This window comes from Ambystoma mexicanum, chromosome 10 (assembly GCF_040938575.1).
Source record: "Ambystoma mexicanum isolate Mex_15411 chromosome 10, UKY_AmexF1_1, whole genome shotgun sequence".
Classification (NCBI taxonomy): domain Eukaryota; kingdom Metazoa; phylum Chordata; class Amphibia; order Caudata; family Ambystomatidae; genus Ambystoma; species Ambystoma mexicanum.
Window position 1 is genome coordinate 1,280,098,264 of NC_090932.1, and position 22,030 is coordinate 1,280,120,293.

At 45.3% G+C, this 22,030-nt stretch overlaps 1 long non-coding RNA gene across 2 annotated transcripts in view; it reads left to right on the forward strand.

Moving 5' to 3' along the window:
- The window catches only part of LOC138493319 (uncharacterized), a 255,392-nt gene that overhangs the window by 195,763 nt on the left and 37,599 nt on the right, over nt 1-22,030 (forward strand). Inside the window, exons 1-2 of one of the 2 annotated variants that reach the window (XR_011276377.1) lie at nt 15,855-16,816; nt 17,541-17,677. This is a non-coding gene — a long non-coding RNA (uncharacterized lncRNA). Of the gene's footprint in view, nt 1-15,854; nt 16,817-17,540; nt 17,678-22,030 lie in introns of those variants that run through there. The other variant, XR_011276376.1, reaches the window with a different exon arrangement.

Here is a 22,030-nt window from a genome sequence, read left to right on the forward strand (position 1 = left end):
ACTCGTACCACCTTCTACTGTACGAATCTATGAAAAACACAGGAGAAGTAGGACTAGGAGTAATGTGGATTGTATGGACATTCTTAATCCCTGATGAACGAGGCGTATCCATCAGTGATAATATAATGCAGCATCAAATGCACACTGTCCACATTTTTTTTTCTTGAAATCCCCATTATGTGTGTTGATCCTGGTGATTTATTTCCAAGAAGGCCAACCAGTTTATACAATAGAGATAGGAAAACACTTACGCCTTCTCTGTCTTTCACAGAGACACGTAAAGATGCCTCAGTGGTTCATTCTAGTAAGTAATAATCTGGAGGCCTACGCTTTAGAGGGTGGCCAACTGACAAAGTGGATAATCGACTTTCGTAAGAACCTTGGTGCATCATTGAATAGGCTGATAGTCAAAGCAATTCAACATCTGGCTTAGTAGGGTAAATATGACTCAGTTTGAATTGCCCCCATTGAATTATCAGTTGCATTCCATGCTGTAAATTGGTAACTTTTGTGGTTGAAACTCCATAATTGGGGAGTTCCTTGGGTGCTCCTGAGATTCATTATTGGTCTGTATACCCATTCTGAAATTCAGGTCCATCTGAATCATTCTAGAAGTTTATCACGCTCAAATCAGACTTATAGGGGTGTCAGGCAGGGCTGCGTATTAGCCCCTGCCTGTTCAACATCTATTTGTCCGATATTGGGGAGCATTTAGAGGCAAAGTGGGTCATTACGACCCAGGCGATAATTACGCCAACTTTACCACCATGGTGTAAACTATGTTTACACCATGGTGGATGGCGGATTTACCGCCCCATTCCAAGGTGAGTGGGGCGGTAAATCCCCATTCCCCATTCCTATTTTTGCCCCATAGGGCATAATGGGAGTGGGGAAGGCGCTAATTACGCCACCGTAAATTACGCTGGCGTAATTAGCATCATGGCGGATTAGCGCCATGGATTATAACGGCTGCTAAAAGCAGTCGTTAAAATCGGAATCAGGCGTTAAGGGTTAACGACGGCGTTAACCCTTAACGCCTGAGTTGTAATGAGGCCCAAAGGCTTTTATTACACCAACGTTACATAACTAAAAGCTATTCTGGCTCTTCTATGTGGATGACTTTGTACTCTTCGATTGTACTCCAGTGGGCTTGCAAAGGCTGATGAATGCCTTTGTGCTCATAGATAAGCACTCCCTGCAGATAAACCCCAGTAAAACAAAGATCTTGCAACGCTCAAAAGGTTGCAAAAAATCGCACTTTAACTGCCATATAGGTGCAGAATCAGTTGCTAGGGTTAATTCCCTGATATATTTAGGATTTTTCATTTTGCCCAATCCATCTATGCACAAGTGGAAAGAGTGGCGGATGGAATGTTTGAAGCCCCTGTTGAATCAATTGTTGCAGGTGGATGCCCGGTATGGTACCTATTCCTTGAAAGCTAGTTTATTTTTTATTTTAATTTAAAAAAAAAAATTATTAACTTGTTAGTTTGTATTCACAAACTTTTACATTATGTTAATTTCCTTGTGCAACACATTCCGATTTCCCATATAAAATGTGAGATTTCTTAGAAGATTTATTGCATGATGTTGTGTTTAGCATTTTTCTTTAGTCATGATAAAAATCCAGAATAGGATGATGATGGTAATTAGTTTCCGATTAGTGCCAGATGTTATTTGGAGCCACATTTCTTTTTCTCCGCAGCTGGGACTCTGTGGGTTCATAATGCTGGTGAACTGCTTCCTTCGTTTGATCAGCAGGGGGCATTTCATGAGAATGTGGTAAATTGTTTCGGGTTGGTTGTCAATTTTGCAGAATCTGCAAAAGTTTTCTTCAGTTGTTATCTGTTTTGTTTCCGCTAAATATTCTTTGGTGGGAAGAATATTCAGACATAGTCTGAGATACAGGTGGTTGATTGTTCTTGAAGGGAATCTTTCCAAGTAGGGTGGAAGTTCGTTAAGGGCTCTTATTTCTATGTCAGAGATTATGTCCATTTTGTACGCTGCCTTGTCGATGCTTGTCTTTATCCAATCATTGTCTTTAATTTTCTGTTTAGCCTTCAAAGGTCTGTTTATTAGCATCTCAACAGAAATGTCGTTTTCATTCAAGATCAGAAGACATGCTTTTTCCCATAGGTCGAAGGTAGTCGGGGTTAAAGTTATTTTTAGTTATTTTCCTCAAGCAAAGATCTTGGTTGCCGGAGTTTCGTCGTTGTTAATAATCTTTCTGTATACATTTAGTTGTTTACAGCTTTAAATAGAGTTTAAGGAGTGAAGTCCTAATTCATGCCGTATTCTCGGCATAGGGTACAACTTGGCCACACATAGGGCCTCATTACGAGGTATTCTGGTAAGGCAAAAACGATGCCGGTGTGGTAATACCAGCATCGTTTACCGTCCCGTTGCATTCCGACCCGCAAACCCGGTATTAGCAGCACACTAAACAACGGTGCCGCTAATAGCGGCATAGGCGCGTGCACGCGCCCCTTCAGGGAGCAAATACCGGCATGCCGGTAATAGGGGGTAATTCCAACCCACGCATACATGCAAATACCGGCATTGCGAAGCCGGTAATCACGACCTGCACGATACCGGCCATACAGGCATCGCGGACCACCCGCAAACAGCAAGCAGGATACAAGGCAGCTGCCACAGCTGCACACAATCCCCACAGGTGGAGTCAATGGAGGCTGTGCCAGTATAAACTGAGCACACCCACACACCACAACCCCCCCACAGGTGTAGGCAATGTAGAGTGGCCCAGTACAAAAGGAGCACACCTACACACCACACGCCTTCCTACACCAAAATGCTACCACTAGCTGTTGCAATCATGGCGCTGGAGGACATGCCTATACTGCTACAACTACAGCAACAACAGCAATGTAATGAGGCCAAAAGGCTTTTATTACACCAACGTTACATAACTAAAAGCTATTCTGGCTCTTCTATGTGGATGACTTTGTACTCTTCGATTGTACTCCAGTGGGCTTGCAAAGGCTGATGAATGCCTTTGTGCTCATGGATAAGCACTCCCTGCAGATAAACCCCAGTAAAACAAAGATCTTGCAACGCTCAAAAGGTTGCAAAAAATCGCACTTTAACTGCCATATAGGTGCAGAATCAGTTGCTAGGGTTAATTCCCTGATATATTTAGGATTTTTCATTTTGCCCAATCCATCTATGCACAAGTGGAAAGAGTGGCGGATGGAATGTTTGAAGCCCCTGTTGAATCAATTGTTGCAGGTGGATGCCCGGTATGGTACCTATTCCTTGAAAGCTAGTTTATTTTTTATTTTAATTTAAAAAAAAAAATTATTAACTTGTTAGTTTGTATTCACAAACTTTTACATTATGTTAATTTCCTTGTGCAACACATTCCGATTTCCCATATAAAATGTGAGATTTCTTAGAAGATTTATTGCATGATGTTGTGTTTAGCATTTTTCTTTAGTCATGATAAAAATCCAGAATAGGATGATGATGGTAATTAGTTTCCGATTAGTGCCAGATGTTATTTGGAGCCACATTTCTTTTTCTCCGCAGCTGGGACTCTGTGGGTTCATAATGCTGGTGAACTGCTTCCTTCGTTTGATCAGCAGGGGGCATTTCATGAGAATGTGGTAAATTGTTTCGGGTTGGTTGTCAATTTTGCAGAATCTGCAAAAGTTTTCTTCAGTTGTTATCTGTTTTGTTTCCGCTAAATATTCTTTGGTGGGAAGAATATTCAGACATAGTCTGAGATACAGGTGGTTGATTGTTCTTGAAGGGAATCTTTCCAAGTAGGGTGGAAGTTCGTTAAGGGCTCTTATTTCTATGTCAGAGATTATGTCCATTTTGTACGCTGCCTTGTCGATGCTTGTCTTTATCCAATCATTGTCTTTAATTTTCTGTTTAGCCTTCAAAGGTCTGTTTATTAGCATCTCAACAGAAATGTCGTTTTCATTCAAGATCAGAAGACATGCTTTTTCCCATAGGTCGAAGGTAGTCGGGGTTAAAGTTATTTTTAGTTATTTTCCTCAAGCAAAGATCTTGGTTGCCGGAGTTTCGTCGTTGTTAATAATCTTTCTGTATACATTTAGTTGTTTACAGCTTTAAATAGAGTTTAAGGAGTGAAGTCCTAATTCATGCCGTATTCTCGGCATAGGGTACAACTTGGCCACACATAGGGCCTCATTACGAGGTATTCTGGTAAGGCAAAAACGATGCCGGTGTGGTAATACCAGCATCGTTTACCGTCCCGTTGCATTCCGACCCGCAAACCCGGTATTAGCAGCACACTAAACAACGGTGCCGCTAATAGCGGCATAGGCGCGTGCACGCGCCCCTTCAGGGAGCAAATACCGGCATGCCGGTAATAGGGGGTAATTCCAACCCACGCATACATGCAAATACCGGCATTGCGAAGCCGGTAATCACGACCTGCACGATACCGGCCATACAGGCATCGCGGACCACCCGCAAACAGCAAGCAGGATACAAGGCAGCTGCCACAGCTGCACACAATCCCCACAGGTGGAGTCAATGGAGGCTGTGCCAGTATAAACTGAGCACACCCACACACCACAACCCCCCCACAGGTGTAGGCAATGTAGAGTGGCCCAGTACAAAAGGAGCACACCTACACACCACACGCCTTCCTACACCAAAATGCTACCACTAGCTGTTGCAATCATGGCGCTGGAGGACATGCCTATACTGCTACAACTACAGCAACAACAGCAATGTAATGAGGCCAAAAGGCTTTTATTACACCAACGTTACATAACTAAAAGCTATTCTGGCTCTTCTATGTGGATGACTTTGTACTCTTCGATTGTACTCCAGTGGGCTTGCAAAGGCTGATGAATGCCTTTGTGCTCATGGATAAGCACTCCCTGCAGATAAACCCCAGTAAAACAAAGATCTTGCAACGCTCAAAAGGTTGCAAAAAATCGCACTTTAACTGCCATATAGGTGCAGAATCAGTTGCTAGGGTTAATTCCCTGATATATTTAGGATTTTTCATTTTGCCCAATCCATCTATGCACAAGTGGAAAGAGTGGCGGATGGAATGTTTGAAGCCCCTGTTGAATCAATTGTTGCAGGTGGATGCCCGGTATGGTACCTATTCCTTGAAAGCTAGTTTATTTTTTATTTTAATTTAAAAAAAAAAAATTATTAACTTGTTAGTTTGTATTCACAAACTTTTACATTATGTTAATTTCCTTGTGCAACACATTCCGATTTCCCATATAAAATGTGAGATTTCTTAGAAGATTTATTGCATGATGTTGTGTTTAGCATTTTTCTTTAGTCATGATAAAAATCCAGAATAGGATGATGATGGTAATTAGTTTCCGATTAGTGCCAGATGTTATTTGGAGCCACATTTCTTTTTCTCCGCAGCTGGGACTCTGTGGGTTCATAATGCTGGTGAACTGCTTCCTTCGTTTGATCAGCAGGGGGCATTTCATGAGAATGTGGTAAATTGTTTCGGGTTGGTTGTCAATTTTGCAGAATCTGCAAAAGTTTTCTTCAGTTGTTATCTGTTTTGTTTCCGCTAAATATTCTTTGGTGGGAAGAATATTCAGACATAGTCTGAGATACAGGTGGTTGATTGTTCTTGAAGGGAATCTTTCCAAGTAGGGTGGAAGTTCGTTAAGGGCTCTTATTTCTATGTCAGAGATTATGTCCATTTTGTACGCTGCCTTGTCGATGCTTGTCTTTATCCAATCATTGTCTTTAATTTTCTGTTTAGCCTTCAAAGGTCTGTTTATTAGCATCTCAACAGAAATGTCGTTTTCATTCAAGATCAGAAGACATGCTTTTTCCCATAGGTCGAAGGTAGTCGGGGTTAAAGTTATTTTTAGTTATTTTCCTCAAGCAAAGATCTTGGTTGCCGGAGTTTCGTCGTTGTTAATAATCTTTCTGTATACATTTAGTTGTTTACAGCTTTAAATAGAGTTTAAGGAGTGAAGTCCTAATTCATGCCGTATTCTCGGCATAGGGTACAACTTGGCCACACATAGGGCCTCATTACGAGGTATTCTGGTAAGGCAAAAACGATGCCGGTGTGGTAATACCAGCATCGTTTACCGTCCCATTGCATTCCGACCCGCAAACCCGGTATTAGCAGCACACTAAACAACGGTGCCGCTAATAGCGGCATAGGCGCGTGCACGCGCCCCTTCAGGGAGCAAATACCGGCATGCCGGTAATAGGGGGTAATTCCAACCCACGCATACATGCAAATACCGGCATTGCGAAGCCGGTAATCACGACCTGCACGATACCGGCCATACAGGCATCGCGGACCACCCGCAAACAGCAAGCAGGATACAAGGCAGCTGCCACAGCTGCACACAATCCCCACAGGTGGAGTCAATGGAGGCTGTGCCAGTATAAACTGAGCACACCCACACACCACAACCCCCCCACAGGTGTAGGCAATGTAGAGTGGCCCAGTACAAAAGGAGCACACCTACACACCACACGCCTTCCTACACCAAAATGCTACCACTAGCTGTTGCAATCATGGCGCTGGAGGACATGCCTATACTGCTACAACTACAGCAACAACAGCAACAACTACAGCATCAAGAACAGGCTGCACAGAGGAGACGCAGGAGGAGAAGGAGGGTGAGACAGGCCCAGCAATTACCACCAGCGCAGGCAGCAGTGCCTCGTAGGCAACCACCAATCCCTCGCACCAGACCCAGCCCTTTTAACCTACCCCTGAGCAGATCCACACCCTGTACCGGTTGGACCGTGACACCATCACCACCATAGTGGACATGATACAAAATGACATTGGGGGTCATTACGACCCTGCCGTTAAGGGTTTAACGGCGCCGTAAAAGGTGTTGGCGCCGTTAAACCCTTAAGGCCTGATTACGAGGTCCCTTTGCGGGACCCGACCTTAACGGCTGGTTTTACCAGCCGTTAAAGTAGGGTGCTGCAAAAGGACCTTGGTGCTAATTACGGTACCGCAATTTGCGGTACCGTACTTAGCGCCTTCCCCAGTCCCATTGAGCCCTATGGGGTGAAAATGGAAATGGGGAAGGGCCATGGTGAAATGGGGAAATACCGCCCCGCCAACCTTGGAATGGGGCGGTATTTCCCCATTCCACCATGGCGGACTTGTTACAACACCGGCACCAACCATGGTGCTAATAGCGCCATGGTTTAGCGCCAGGGTTGTAATGAGGGCCATTGCCAGCCTCATTGAAATACGCACGCCATCCCCCCGCTACTAAAGGTGGTGTCTGTGCTACACTTCCTGGCCACAGGCACCTACCAACACACAGTGGGCCAACTGCATGGCATTTCACAGCCACTATTTTCACGCATGTTGAACCAAGTGCTGGGTGCCCTCCTGAAGCACGCAAGCAGCCACATATCCCTACCACGGACTGCCCAGGAGATAGCCGACACCAAAGTAGGCTTCCATGCACTGGCAGGCATGCCCATTTGTGTCGGTGCACTCGACTGCACCCATGTGGAATTGGTATTCCCCCATGCCATAGAGGCGGTATACCGCAATCGCAAGCAATAACACTCCATCAATGTGCAAATGGTATGTGACTCCAGCAGGATCATCACACATTGCTGTGCCCGATTTCCCTGATCAACACGTGATGCCATGGTACTGCGTAACTCCACGCTACCCCGTCACATGGAGCGACAAGCTGGGCCACGTGCCTGGCTACTTGGTGAGTTGCACAACTGTCCCATGGCAGTGCTTTGGGGTACTGATGTGTGGGGATACATAAGGGGGTGGGAAATGGGGGGAAACTGCACCTGGGTGGGAAAGGGGCGGGGGATACTGCACCTGGGTGGCAATAGCCGGTGATTGGAAAATACATGCAGAGCTAAACACTCCTGACCTGAAACAGTCAAACGGTACATGACACATCACTAGGCCACATATCACAAATAATGCATATTGATGACAACAAGTAAGAGGCACAACCAGGCCACCATGGTGATGGCAAGCAATGCATGAATGAACAGGATGGCAACTGTGGCAATGTGGTCAGTGTGACCATGCACAGTAAAGAATGAACAGCATGAATTGGAGGCTAAACATTGTTGCACTACCACAGCACATCTGCCTCAGCATGCATGATTACACCCTGCATCATCTATTGAACGCCATCCAGACTACCACACCTCATGACAGTATAGATTGCATCTAGGTAACATTTTTGCATGCGTACAGGGACATGTGCATGCCCACACCAAATAGCTGCCGCCATGACTGTGCTCCCTGAATGTGGCAGTTCAGAGTGACACACACCTATTTGTATCTGCTTGCAGGTGATGGAGGATATCCCTTGAGGCCGTGGCTACTCACCCCTGTGCGGAACCCGCAGAACAGCCATGAGGAGGAGTACAATCGTGTGCACACCCGTACCCGTGTTGTGATTGAGCAGACCTTTGGCCTGTTGAAGGCGTGGTTCTGCTGCCTCAGCAGATCTGGTGGGGCACTCCTATATAGGCCTGAGAAGGTGGCAAAGATCACCATGGCCTGTGTCATGCTGCACAACATGTGCGTCCGGAGAAATGTACCACTGCCACCTGACATGACATGCATGGCCCGGGTGAGGATGATGAGGATGGAGACGGAGGGGAAGTAGTCCCCATGTCAGTATTTGAGGCACGGGATGGCCATGCTGTACGCCAAGCACTCATTCACGAATACTTCTGAAACACAGGGACTATGAAAGACATGTGTCAGTCAGACACTGGGCCAATGTGGACATGCACACAGGGAATGTTGGGAGTTGGCCACTGAACACTGTAACACATTAAATGGATGAACACGAAAATAACAATGTCCAGCCATGGATTTTTCTAATCACAACGTGTGTATTATTTACAACAGCAAAAATGTGCCCACTCCCCCCTCCCAGACCCCCACAACAAACTCCCAGACCCCCCCAATAAACTCCCAGTCCCCCCAACAAACTCCCAGTCCCCCCAGCAAACTCCCAGACCCCCCAACAAACTCCCAGTCCCCCCAACAAACTCCCAGTCCCCCCAACAAACACCAACACCCCCAATAGACTCCACAAGATGCACCCCTTCACCCCCAACCTTGTGTCCCACTACCATTGTCACCGCACACTACTTCCGGGACTTCTTCCTGTCCAGAGGCAGCATTTCAGTGTGCCTTGCACTCCTACGTGTGTGGCGCACTGGGCTGGTGGGGACAGATTAAGCTGGTGTGGAGGTAGTAGGTGAGTCGCTGGCAGGTTCAACACCTCCTGCAAGCCGTGGCCGCTGCATATGAAGCAGCATTGAAGTCAGCACCTGTGTCACCGCCCCCAGGCAGTCCCTCATTAGCCGAGCCGATGCATTGACAGCGGCTGTGTTGGCTTCAATGGCCGCTGTGGTCCCCGCAATTGCTGTGGCAATACCCCGCCTGGTTTCCTCCCCGTCCGCTATGTACTGGCGGAGTAGGTCTAACATGGCCTCCTGTTGGGCCTCCACCATCGACAATCGTGTCTCCAGGGTTCTGGAGGGGGCTGGAGTGGTGGGTTGTGCAGTCACGTGGATGGCATTTTCGGGACTGTACGCCTCAGAGGTGGCTAGGTCACAGTCACGGAGGCAGGGATCAGCTTCACTGCAGGTGGGTGACTGCAGGTGTTGGGGTGAGGGGGTGGACACGGGGCTCAGGGTGGCCGGGCATGTCACCTCGGTGTCTCCCTCAGGCTCCACAATGGCATCAAGTTCTTCCCCAGTGGAGGCGGGTGCTTACAGGGACTCCCCTTGGACTGGTGTGGGTGTGGCTTGCTTGCCTTCAGCGGAGGTGGTGGTGGTTGCCCTCTTCTTAGGGTGTGAGGTGGATGCCCTTGCGGTTGTCTCCTGGGTCGCTTCTTCCTCATCAGTGCCTGGGGGGGTAGAAGAGATACAGGGCATCAGTGATGGTGTGACAAGGCAGAGGCATAAGATGGTGCTGTTCATTATTCATTTGATCATGGATTCATGTCTTACAGGTGTGTCACGCAGGGTATTCAGAGGGGGCATGTTAGCATTCACTGCATGGCAGGTGGCATGCCGTTGATTTTGGGTTTGTGTGATGTATCACATGGGCAAGGTCCAGGTGTGTTGGCTGTGTGTTGGTTATGGGATTGGCACTCTGCATGCATTTCAGTGTGGCAGCGTTTGGCCCGCCATCTGGACTTGGATATGGTCATGTGGGTGTTGGGACATGCATTGCCTTGCCTAGACTCTCTACCACTTCATTTGTGCTACGTCATGGTCTTCCCTACAGGGATCTGCAGGGTCACTCACCTCCTTCCGCAGTTGATGCCGCACCCGTCTCCATCTCGCATAATCCCTCGATGGACCCGGACTGATGAATCTGCTAGCCGTCTCCTCCCAGGGCATCAATTCGGAAGGGTGGTGGCCTCCCCCGCCTGTGGCCATGGCCTCCCTCCGATTGCTGGCCATGATATTGCATACCCTCAACCGGAGGTCATCCCACCGCTTCCTGCAGTCCCTCACACTGCGCGGGGTGATACCTACGGCTGATACCTTGCGGGCTACCTCCTGCCAGATTTGCCTCTTTTGTTGCTGCACCTCCCATTTCTTGTCGTGGGATTGTACTGTGTGCAGCTAGAGTGTCCGCTAACATGGTGAGCTCTGCGTCTGAGTAACGCTGTTTCCGCAGCCGGGGGGTGGTCTTCCTGATAGCCTTTGACATTCTCTATGGATTTCCACTCTGCTCTCCGAGTATCGACTGGTGGTTAGGGAGTATGGCAATGGATTGTGTTTTTAAAGATGGCCGCCGGCCCATTTCCAGTTCCTGCGCAATGACGTTATTTCCGGGTCCGGTTTTGCGAACCCGGTATTAGCATAGTGGTATTACCGGACCGGTATTTAGGGGTTGCTCCTAGGCAGTGCCGGTATCGTCGGGATGCCGCTATCGGGGGGTTGGAGGGCCTTTAGCGGCATGCCGGTATTTCCATTACCGGCATGGGGGTTCGCGCATGCTCGCGCACTCATAATCACCCGCTATTAGCGGGTTCATACGAGCACGGACCCGCTCTTACCGGCATGACGGTAATGGACCCGTTTTTACCGGCCTACTCGTAATGAGGCCCATAGTAGTTTCTGCCAAAAGAGGCCTTCCACCGTTGGCCAGATTTCGGGAGAGATGTTGATTAATGTTTCACTCCCATACAGAAGTATAGTGCTGGCTTTCTGCTTGTAGAACGCTAAAACAGGTTTCATGGTGAATTGGCCATATTTCCGGTGGATGATCAGGCCTTGTCTGGCTAGGTTAAGGGCTCTACTTCCTAAATGATTAAACCAGGACTGTTCCACGTTGGATTGCGAGATCAGAACACCAAGGTATTTGATCTCCTTGACTACCTCTAGTGGTTGCCCTGCTAGGTGTAGTCGTAGAAGATCATGTTGGTTTTTTTTAGCAGAAGCCGAGGGACATAACTTGAGTTTTTTCCGGATTGATTTCTAGATTATTATGCTTTGTGAAATGTTCAAGTTTATTCAGCCTTTTTTAAATGGCCGACCTTTGTCTTGTCGATGATTACAATGTCGTCCTTGTATAGGATGTATGGGACGGGAGTTTTGTTTAATTTTGGCGGATTGGAGGTTGGTGTCTTTTGGTTTTCAGCAATGTCCAGCAAATAGAAATTAAAGAGAGTGGCAGCCAACGGACACCCTTATTTGAGTCCCTTGGAGGTGTTAATCACAGAGGACAAGGCTCCATCTTTTGTGAGTCGGACTCGGATGGTGGTGTCGCTATAGAGCACTTTGATAGGTTCAAGCAGCTCTTGTGGGCAATTTTGTTTTAGGAGTTTTTCCCACAGTTTATTTCTATTTATGCTGTCAAATGCCATCCGGAGGTCGACAAAGATAGCATGAATGTTGGTTCGAATTCTAATCGACTTTTGTTTCAAGATATTGAGGATTAGTAGATTGATGTTGGTGCCCACATTTTTAGCGAATCCAGTTTGTCGAGGGTCTTGTTTGTTGTTTTTCTTAGTCCATTCATTGAATCTTTTGACTAAGTTTGATGCAAAGATCTTCCCGAGTGGATCTACCATTGCCAGTGGGAGATAATTCTGAGGCTGGATTCTTTTGCCTTTCTTGAAGAGGGGAACGATGATCACCAATTTCCAAGATTTAGGTATATAGTTGTTTTCAGAAATGAGGGTGAAGAGTCTCATACATAGTTTTGCCCAGGCTTTGGGTTGGCTTTTGATGATGTTGTTGTTAAGGCCGTCGGGTCCCGGGGATCTTTGAAGAGTTTAGTTGTCTGATGTGAGAAAGGATCCCTTCATAGTCCCATTGATTGTACCAGGACTTCTTGTCCGTGCTGGTGTAGGTGTTGTTACTCTCTTGTTCTAGATTTGCGTTGTATATGGAGTGGAAGTGGGCAATCCAAACTTCTTCGGAAACATCCACGATCAATCGTTGTTCGGTGGCTTGAGTGGGATTGAGTAGCGACCAAAGGTCCCTAGTATTCCTTTTATTCAGAGCAGCCAGCATAAATTCAGCATCATTTTGTGCTATGGTTACTCGAATGTTCTTGAGCCAGTTTCTAAATTTTAGTTTTATACTTTTTTGTCATTTTATCTATGTAGTCGGCTTTCTTGGCTGTTCTCAGAGATTTTCTCATTTGTTTCTTAGCAAGTGCAATTGCCTCAGGGTAGGCATGGGTGTGGGCTATCTGGGGCGGCCGGCCTTGGACATTTCTCTGGAGGTAAGGAGTTAGGAGCCATTCGTAATTGATTTTTTCTTTGTCGCCTCTGTTAGATGATATAAATAAGTCTTCTAATCCTTCAATCTTGTCTTCTGGTATGCGTAATCAGTTGAGGCCAGTGTTGGTAGTTAAATCCGGAAGTTTTATCTTGTCTAAGGATTGGTGTGGGGTGTTCCAAGTCATCTGGAGTTTGGCATGGTCACTGTTCTTATCGGTCATGACTTTCAGTGCCGAGATTTTAGGGTACAAATTAGGGGAGTATAGATGTAGTCGAGATATCCATTAGATTTCCCATTGCGCCAGGTCGATTTGGCAGGGATATCTCCTCTTATGTTCCCGTTCAGGAGTCTGAAATTTCGCCTCCGAAGTGCTGCTGACCATGATTTAGCTTTCTTGCTTAAGTTATTGTCAGGAATTGTGTTCCCGTCTTCCTGGAACAGATGGAGATTTAGGTCCCCGCAAATAATTACTTGTAAAAGTCTGTGTTTAGTGTAGAGATGATCAATTTGGGTCAATATCTCGTCTTGAAATTCCTCGTCAGACGGGAGAGACGGGCTCCAATAGATGTTGAGGATTGCCAAAAGATGGGATTCCTTTGCTTTCAAGTTTGTGGAAGCAGTGTGGTTCTGTTGAGGAACGTTATTTGGGACCAGGGTTTAAGGAATAGCGTTTCGATTAGTTCGCAGTCTGCTTCGACCATCCACAGCGCTATGAGACCGGATTGTGGATGGCCTTTGGTTTTAGTTATGGCTTGGGTCGTATGGTTCATATATCTGTCACAAAGTGGGATTTTGGAGAGCCAAGTCTCTTGGAGGCAAACTATTCAGATATTTGCGAGTTTGTTGCTATCATTTCCAAATAAATGTATGGAACCTCTTGTGTTCCAAAGCTAGTTTAGATTTCTATGAGGGAAAAATTGTGCCCAAGATTCTATATGGGATGGACACATATCCTCTTGTCCTGTTGTCGATTTTACCAAGTCTGGAAGCCATGGTGTGGAGGCGGGTTTTGCAAGTACCCAAGTGTGTTCCTAAAGAAGCTGTCCATTATGAATTGGGCATTACCTCACTACTAGCACGTGCACTGGTGAAATTACTCTCATTACTAAGGAAAATGATATTCCCAGTTCTTGAGTCGTCGTTTAAGGATTTGGAAAGAATCCTTATTGCTGGTAAGTTTTCTTGGATAAATGGGATTCTCAACTGTTGTAACCAACTATTGTTTGAGATAGCTAGCACCGTAATGGAACTTTGGGAGAAGCCCTGTAATGTGAAAATGGGACTGTATGCATAGGATTGGGTAAATACCACTGACAGCATGCATGGATACTCCTCTTTGAATCATTCGAAGGGAGATCATGAGAGACAAGGCACACTGGCCCCATTATTGGCTATGTATCCTGCCAAGTGGGTTAGGCGAGCCTTTTTGCATTTTCGTTGGAATCTACACAAGACAAAACACATTTTGAATAGACGTGGTCAGTTGGAAGCTGATCAGTTGGACTGCCGCTTTTGTAAGGTAATTGGTGAGGTTGAAACTCTTGGGCATTTAATGATACTTTGTCCTGCTCTTAAGGGGTAGAGATGTAAGTTCCTAAGAAAATTGTGTGGGATGGGGTGAGCAAGTTGGGATGAGTGTTTGTCTGGCAATACTACTTCTACAGTAGTTTCCATAACAACTTTTTTTAAATCTCTAAATTTAGATAAATTGTGAATTTGTTTTTTCTGAAGTGCGATGTTTTTTACATAGTGGTTATTTTTTGTATTTATTTTAATAGTGAAGAAATGTTTGTTCTTTTATGATATAATTATGTGAATTATATGTATGTATTGGATGTTAAAGGTTAACTTCGGTTTAATCAATAAACATTATAAAAATAAAAATTCTAATAAAAATAACAATTGAAGTTAAGTATTTGTCTGTGTCCACACACAATCGGTTTATTGTAATGGATGCATTGCACAGAAGCTGGATGCGCATCGGAAACCATCTTGCAAATTGAAAACGAAATATCGTTACATTTAAAGGTCCCACAATATGGCTAGACACTGACAGCGAGGAACATTGGTTCTATGTGGACAGCGAGCATATCGCTCAACCTTTTGAGTGGCCAAAGTGGGTCGAATCAGATGATTTTGCTTTTGGCAGGTGAGAGCCCCTTGACATCTTTGGAAAGACATGCTGCTTGCTTTGTGGAGGAACTGATTCCATAGCAGGTGATACCCGCAAAAGGTGTGTGAGGTGAAAGGTAGGCATTCTTATACCACCCTATATTTGAAAATCAATAACTCTGAGATCTGTGCTACCAGTGAATGCACTAACAGCATGTTTAATTTGTTTCCATTTGGGTAACTGGTAAATGTATATTGTCCTATTGTGTTAATAATTAAAACCAACTGCACACATTTGAATTGTTTCATTGTTATTTGTCAGCAATTCAGTGCAAAAACAGTACTTAAGTATTTTGCATTGGAATTCCTGTAGATAAGACAAAGAAAGGTAACATGTTTTGACCAGGATCACACACTTCAGTTAAGTGGTAAAACCGGGATAGCATAAGCACTCGGCAACATATATTTTCTAGTCTAATTAGTAGGCATTTGAAATCTTCATATAACAATTTTAAGCAAAAAGGGGTATTATTGTAGTTGTATTCCCACCCCACTTCCATCTTGAATGTAAAAATACAAATTCCAAAATGAAAAGCCAGATAAGCACACATCTTGAAAATGAGACAGTTTAAAACCTGTTTTTGTTAGTGTGTAACCTACTTTGTCTTGTACAGGAGTCCATATTTGTATAGCTAACTGGAGCTTTGTGTGGATTTTTCATGTGCAAAATAACAAACCACTGCCCCCATCAGTTCTTCTCACCCACGCATAAACATAAGTGTGTGGGAGCCTTGGAATTTGCCGGCAGAGCGTTATCCAGCAACCTGTTTATCAGAGGCCGTATCTGATCACATGACAATCTCGGGTTTCATACTGTACCCCGAAGCACAGAGTGAAACCCCCGTGTCCCCGGGCTCATCCCGTAGGGTTAGGCAGATATGTGGACTGTTCATTTTCCGTGGCTTATCTCTGGACCTCACACTGGTAGCTAAAGGCAGCTCGCGCCACGCCGCTTGCTCTGCTCCAGCAAGACCACGTGGTCGGTCTCGAGCACAACGGATCAACGTATTTCGAAGTCCGCGAGCTCTCCCTTTCCTCGGGCCCTCCTGCTCCCATACTTCTGTCCGCTGCCCTAGAGCCAAGCGCCCATGTCCCCAACCTTTTCACCACTGGCCCCTACTCCCCTGACCCATCGTTCCGTTGCCCTCCTACCTCTTCCACACCTCAGGAAATGCCTCCCTCTATCCCTCCCCTTCGGGAGACACCCCACCGCCCCATTTAGCTAATGCTTTTGATAGTGTATCAGCCACTCCCATATCCATCAAGTGAAGGGATGACCACTTTTATATTCCTCAAGGAAATATGAGCTGCCACGCTGCTATAGCTGAAGGGACGACCTGTCCCCTGATAGCTTGGGAAAGAACTACCTGCTGCCGTCATTACTCTCCGGGGAATAAACTCAGACAATGGAATGCCTGCTTCGAAACGTCGCCCCAATGCAATCCTAGTACTGGTGCTTGTCCTTGCATATATGCTTGCCGTCCTTGCAATGGCAACCCCCCAGCCACCTCGACTAAGTGCTGCTGTTTACAAGGCGACTCTTCATGGATTAAGTTGCCCTCTCCTATCACACCTTGGGTTACCTGTCCCTATATGCCTTGTTGCACCTGCCACTCCAAAGTCCCATGAGACACTGGCTGCCCCAGCGCTCCCTGCTCACGGGGCATTACTTCCACTGCACTTAAAAAACATGGCCCATCTGCCCCCTGGCTTCTTCTCAAAAATCTCACAAATCTCATGAATGTTCAGTCCTCACCCCTCCCACCCCCCCCAGAAGGCCTTCCCCACACTTCATTCCCATGTAACAGCCCTTCCAAATGCCATCCCGTGGTACCTTCACTAAAGTTAGTTCTGTGCGTACTTTCTGGGGAATGTCTCCTCGAATGCACCATTCTCTTGGAATGCTTTGCCTGTGCTTCTACTTGAGGTATTCATCTGCGCCCATGCTTCTTTTAGTCTATGTTCTAGCTTATGTATGTATGTATGTATCTATGCATGCATGTATGCATGGGATTCATACAGTGCAAAACTAGCTGGGAAACAATGGAGCGCTGTAGGGGACACAGCTAGGTGATTAGAAAGTGCAGGGGTAGCATTGGAGCTGGGATAACTAGTGGAAACAGGGTGGTGGGGGGACTCCAGAGGTGCAGAAGTAGAGTTGAGTGGAGTGATCAGCAATTGGCAAGATGTTTTTTGGTGAGTAGAGTCTTCACGCCCTTCCTGAAGTATAGGATGGAAGGGCCAGTCTTAGCATTGGTAACTTGTTCTGGAGATTATTTGCATTCACCTCATCTATCCCATACTGTCTGACCCATGCTTGCCCTTGGTTCATCCGAAACCTGCTGCTTTCTCTGTACTCACCAACTCCACATGCATACCTCCATGCTACATTCTCAGAGTATTTGCCCCAGTACTTAATTTTCTGAGAATGCAGAGGATGTTCCCTTTGTCTGCCTATTGCTTTTGCCCCAGGGAAAGCTTGCCCCAAGGGTGCTTCCTCATCTATTATTAATTGATCTTGTGCTTCTCAGGTAATACTTGCCCACCACTCAAACTCTCCATGTGCTATCTACCTATTGTGCTGGCTTGCTGCTTTGCTGCTTTCCTTTTAGTCAATATCTTCATCATGCTTTTTTTGCTTCTCTTTGCAGTGGTGCTTTGGTTCGTCTTAGTGGCTGGATGCTACTGGATCCTTGCTGGGCGTTAAATTCAGGGGACGTTTGAGTCCGACAGTAGCCACAATATTTCAAGGGGACTTAGCAGACCGTTCACCTGATCAACTTCAGAGGTACAAGGGGGGTAACAAGTACACAAATTATGACTCGACCAAGGCGGGTGAGGCTTATCCGCATTAAGAGCTGCACAAACACTGTGTTGGTTTTTGTAGTTAATTTTGCCATGCATGGTTAGGTATTGGGGAACATTGCTGTTATTCTGGCTTATTGAACAGCGAATATTCTGATTTTGGGTATATGTGATATAATCGCTGGTACAAGCATCGAGGGTGACACACTATTATTAAGTCACTAAACACCCTTTCCAACATACTTTAGGACAGGTGCAATTATATGAACAAACACCAGTCCTACAATAGTTGTGGAAAGTGTTGCATAGTGCTTTAAAAGAATATCGAGTCACCCTCAATGTTTTTTTCCAGTGATTATATTACTGGATACCCTAATTTGGGTGCTGATAGTGGCAGGGTTGGACTCAGGCATAAAATTGGCTCAGGCATCAATGAAAAAGTGGTCCACAATCTCAAACAGGTATTCATTCCGTTTGTGACAGACTTTTTCACTAGTACCGAAGAGGGTGTTTTTTGGTCAAATGTGTTGCAAATTGACTATTTTTTCAGTAACAGCGGTCAAACCGACCACATGCAAAGTGAATAAACTCATACTGGCCCACTTTGACCAAAAACCTGGCCAACACTTGCATGTTGGGCCTGCACGTTGTGCGTTGGCCTATAGACCAGCCATAGCCTGAACAGTGGTCATTATCAGATTGGCCACTATGCTCCTACGCATACTGGTCGGTTCTCGAAGAAGAGTTATCATTTCAAATAGTGCACGTTTTCCTCGGAAACGGAGGGAGAGAAGCCAGACACATTACAACGAGTGAAAGCTTCTCTCCTTCCAGTTCCTTTTCTTCAAAGATTAGAAAGCACTGTAGGGAGTGATAAAACCCTCTGGAACTCATTTAGAGAAAAGTTAACTCAGGATGCAATGTGTAAGGCAAAGATGACCAAGGGACAAAGAATCAAACTATACAGGGTTTCCTTCTATGCCCACAAGATGCCACAAGAACTTAATTCCTCGTCACACACCAAAGAGAATAGTAACCAGAGGCCCACAAAGGTAAATGGGTGCCCAAGAAGGCTTTGATACGTTCATTGGCACTTATCAGTGAACACATGGGGCCTCATTACGACTTTGGACGTAGCCATGGCGCTATTAGTGCCATGGCTGCCTCCAAAATCGGGACAGGGTCCGGGTTCCCTGAATGGGGAATTACCGGGCCATTCCGAGTTCGGAGGGCCCGGTAATTCCTCCTACTGGGAACCCGGGCCCGGACCTTCCCCATTCCCATTTGAGCCCCCATAGGGCTCAATGGGAATGGGAGCGGGAGCTAACAACGGGTCAATTACGACCGGCCCGTTGTTAGCTCCCTGGTCCTCTCGCGGGACCAGGTAAGGACGCCTGGTTTAACCAGGAGTCCTTACCGGGTCCCGCGAATAGACCTTGTAATTTTGCAGAATGGGTTTAACGGGTCCGCCTCCATTAGCGGAGCCCGTTAACCCATTCTGCAAAAGTCGTAATGAGGCCCATGGGGTTTCCCGTGTCCATTGGAGCTAAGACATCCTCAGGCTGTTCTGAGACAGTATCAGCAGTCATCCCAAGTAAGATTTTCCTTGAAGGTGAAAAGATGGCTCTAGAAAGCATTGTTTTGCCGAGCAGTATGGCCCATCTTCATCCTCTTCTGAGTGCCGAATTACTTTATCTGACAGAAATTGTGTTGAAAAAGTCAAAGAATCATGTGATGGCCATGGGATGAGGCAAGAGGCATGGCCCAGCCAATGTGGAGAACAATCGAGTGCCTTACCTTAATACAGTTAAAAAAAGGACCTTCTTAACAATTGGACAAAACAAGGAAAAGCAACAATATATGAACTTACCAGTTTAAATAGCATACTAATCCCGAGCAACAATAAAGGAGATGTGCATACTCTGGACTGTGGCAGAGAGGTGGACTGAGACCCAGAGGCAGGGCGATTTCCCAGGATTACAATATTTGGGGCAGCGGAGAAGCCAGCCCTGGAACCCACGTTCTGGATTAAAATTCACACTCTCCTACAAGAGTGTGACAACAATAATTGAGGGAGAAAGAACTCAGAACCGGTCCCCTCACCCTCTTGCCAAATATATTTTATGTTATATTCATGTTACTCCACCATGTTATGGGCGTGTTTAGTTCCCTTTTCCTAGGCTATGATAAATACGTTTAATATCTGAGAGTCCAGTGTTCCTGTACACTCCCAGTGGGCTTTCAAGAGGCAGCAACACATTAGTAATCCACCCTGATGTTCTCCCTGTTCACTTCTCACGTCACCTTCAAGCCAGGCTGCTTTAAATACATGGGGAAGTGGTTCAAATGTCCTCTTTAGAGCATGTACATTCAGACAGGCTTGTAAAACAAGTACAGTTGTTGCGTTGTCCACTCTCTTTTTAAATATTCATTAGGGGAATGCCAATAAGATTTTAAGCTCAGAGGAAGCATACTATATATGCAACTTATTTTTACCCTGACTTTCACTTTCAAATGAACACATATGTACACTGACGCAAAATACAATCAAATCACAGTTGTCCAAATCAGCTTACAGCAATACTACTGCCATATCTCAATTTGTTTAAAGCCTCTTTGCAAATATATCTCTTGGTTTAATAAAACAATCTTCCTTGATATATTTTGCACCTGGAAGCAACCAATCCAAAGTTACTACATGTATGTATGAAAGTGCCTCTTCTCGAGATCGCCCCCTTTTTTTATACCACAATGTTTCAAGAGACGCCTTCCTGGGTTCATCAATTATCGGGTAAGAATCGAGAACATTGAGAATATTATTGTATGCTGCATAACCAAAGTGACATTTTCTTTGGTCATCAGGTACACCAAGCCAGGCCCCCAAATATTTGAATGCAAGGACCAAATTCAAGCACATTTTTAAAACTTGTCGCCTGGTCTCGGAATCATCTAGTCTGAGATACGATTCTGAATGCAAACAGGGTAATTCATGGATTATTTGCCCTGAAAAAAACAGGATTTGTGCGCCATTCTGCCCGCAAACCCCTGTTTGACAAATGGGGTTTTGCGGGCAGAATGGCACACAAATCCCATTTATTTTGGCGCAAATAATCCATGTATTACCCCCTACGTGTTTTTAAAAACTTCGTAAGTACACAGGCTAAGATACATATTAATCTTACTTAAATCCCATTGTTCTCTTCTCCCTTGAAACAAGGCATTTATCGTTCCCTTAATAACAGGCGGACCTAAATCATTATGCATACGTACCTAAGAGTATCACTGAACTCATTATTAAGGACCTACATGAATTTTGGTACCAGGGATCATTCCTAGAAAGCATCAAGCAAACAGTTGCAAGCACGTCCTGCTTCATTCCTCCTGCCATGGAGATATCCATAAACTAGACTACCTGTACTAATTGAATGACCTGTAAATCTACTAGTGATAATCCAATGTCAACTCTAATTACAACAATAATGGTCAAAGTAGAGAGATTCAGTGAAATATGCCAGCACCAGGCTTTGCAAGATGTCAGTGCTTCATTTTCATGAATGCTCTAAATGACACAGGCATATAATCACCCAATTACCTAGCCTTAGACTTCATTCATTACTCCTTGTCCTACTCTTCCTCATCACAGTACTCATCTATGAAGACAGTGCTCCTTTAAAGATGAGTACTGGGAAATGGATGATGAATGTCTGGGTAGTCAGATTAATATAATATTTGCTAGATAAGAAGCATCCAAAATATCGATGGCTACATCTGCAAAGATTTAATTAAAGAGGCAAATACCTTTCATTACCCTCTAAACTGCAGCATCAACTCTCCTGATGTTGCTTTTTCCAAACTAGAATGTCCTCTAAGGTATTTATATAAAGTAACTCTATCCAAATCTGTCTGGCTACAATACAAAATAGTCCTTTTTTGTCAACCTTGACCGCAATGAAATTGCTGTTAAAATATTCCCCCCTAGGGCTCTTCAATTTCGGTTGGAGCTCAGTGACTGCAAAAACCGCCTCCACCAAATCACCAACAAACAATAATGAGCCAGGGTCAGAGTTGCTCATTTTTGTTGAAAATTATTTTTTCTCATTTACACCCTGATGTAAGTCAGCATAATATAATATATATAAAATCAGGGGCAAGAGCAAAGCCCTGCCTGAAGCCATTTAAGGTTGGTAGCCTATATGTACAGATGCCAACATGGCCCAGTCCTACTTGCCCTCTAGCTGCGTGGTGTAGGATTGTTTGCTAACCTTTATTTTAGAGTGCTTGACAAAATACATCAATAATCAATTTCTGGGCCAATACACACTTAAGCAGTGCAATG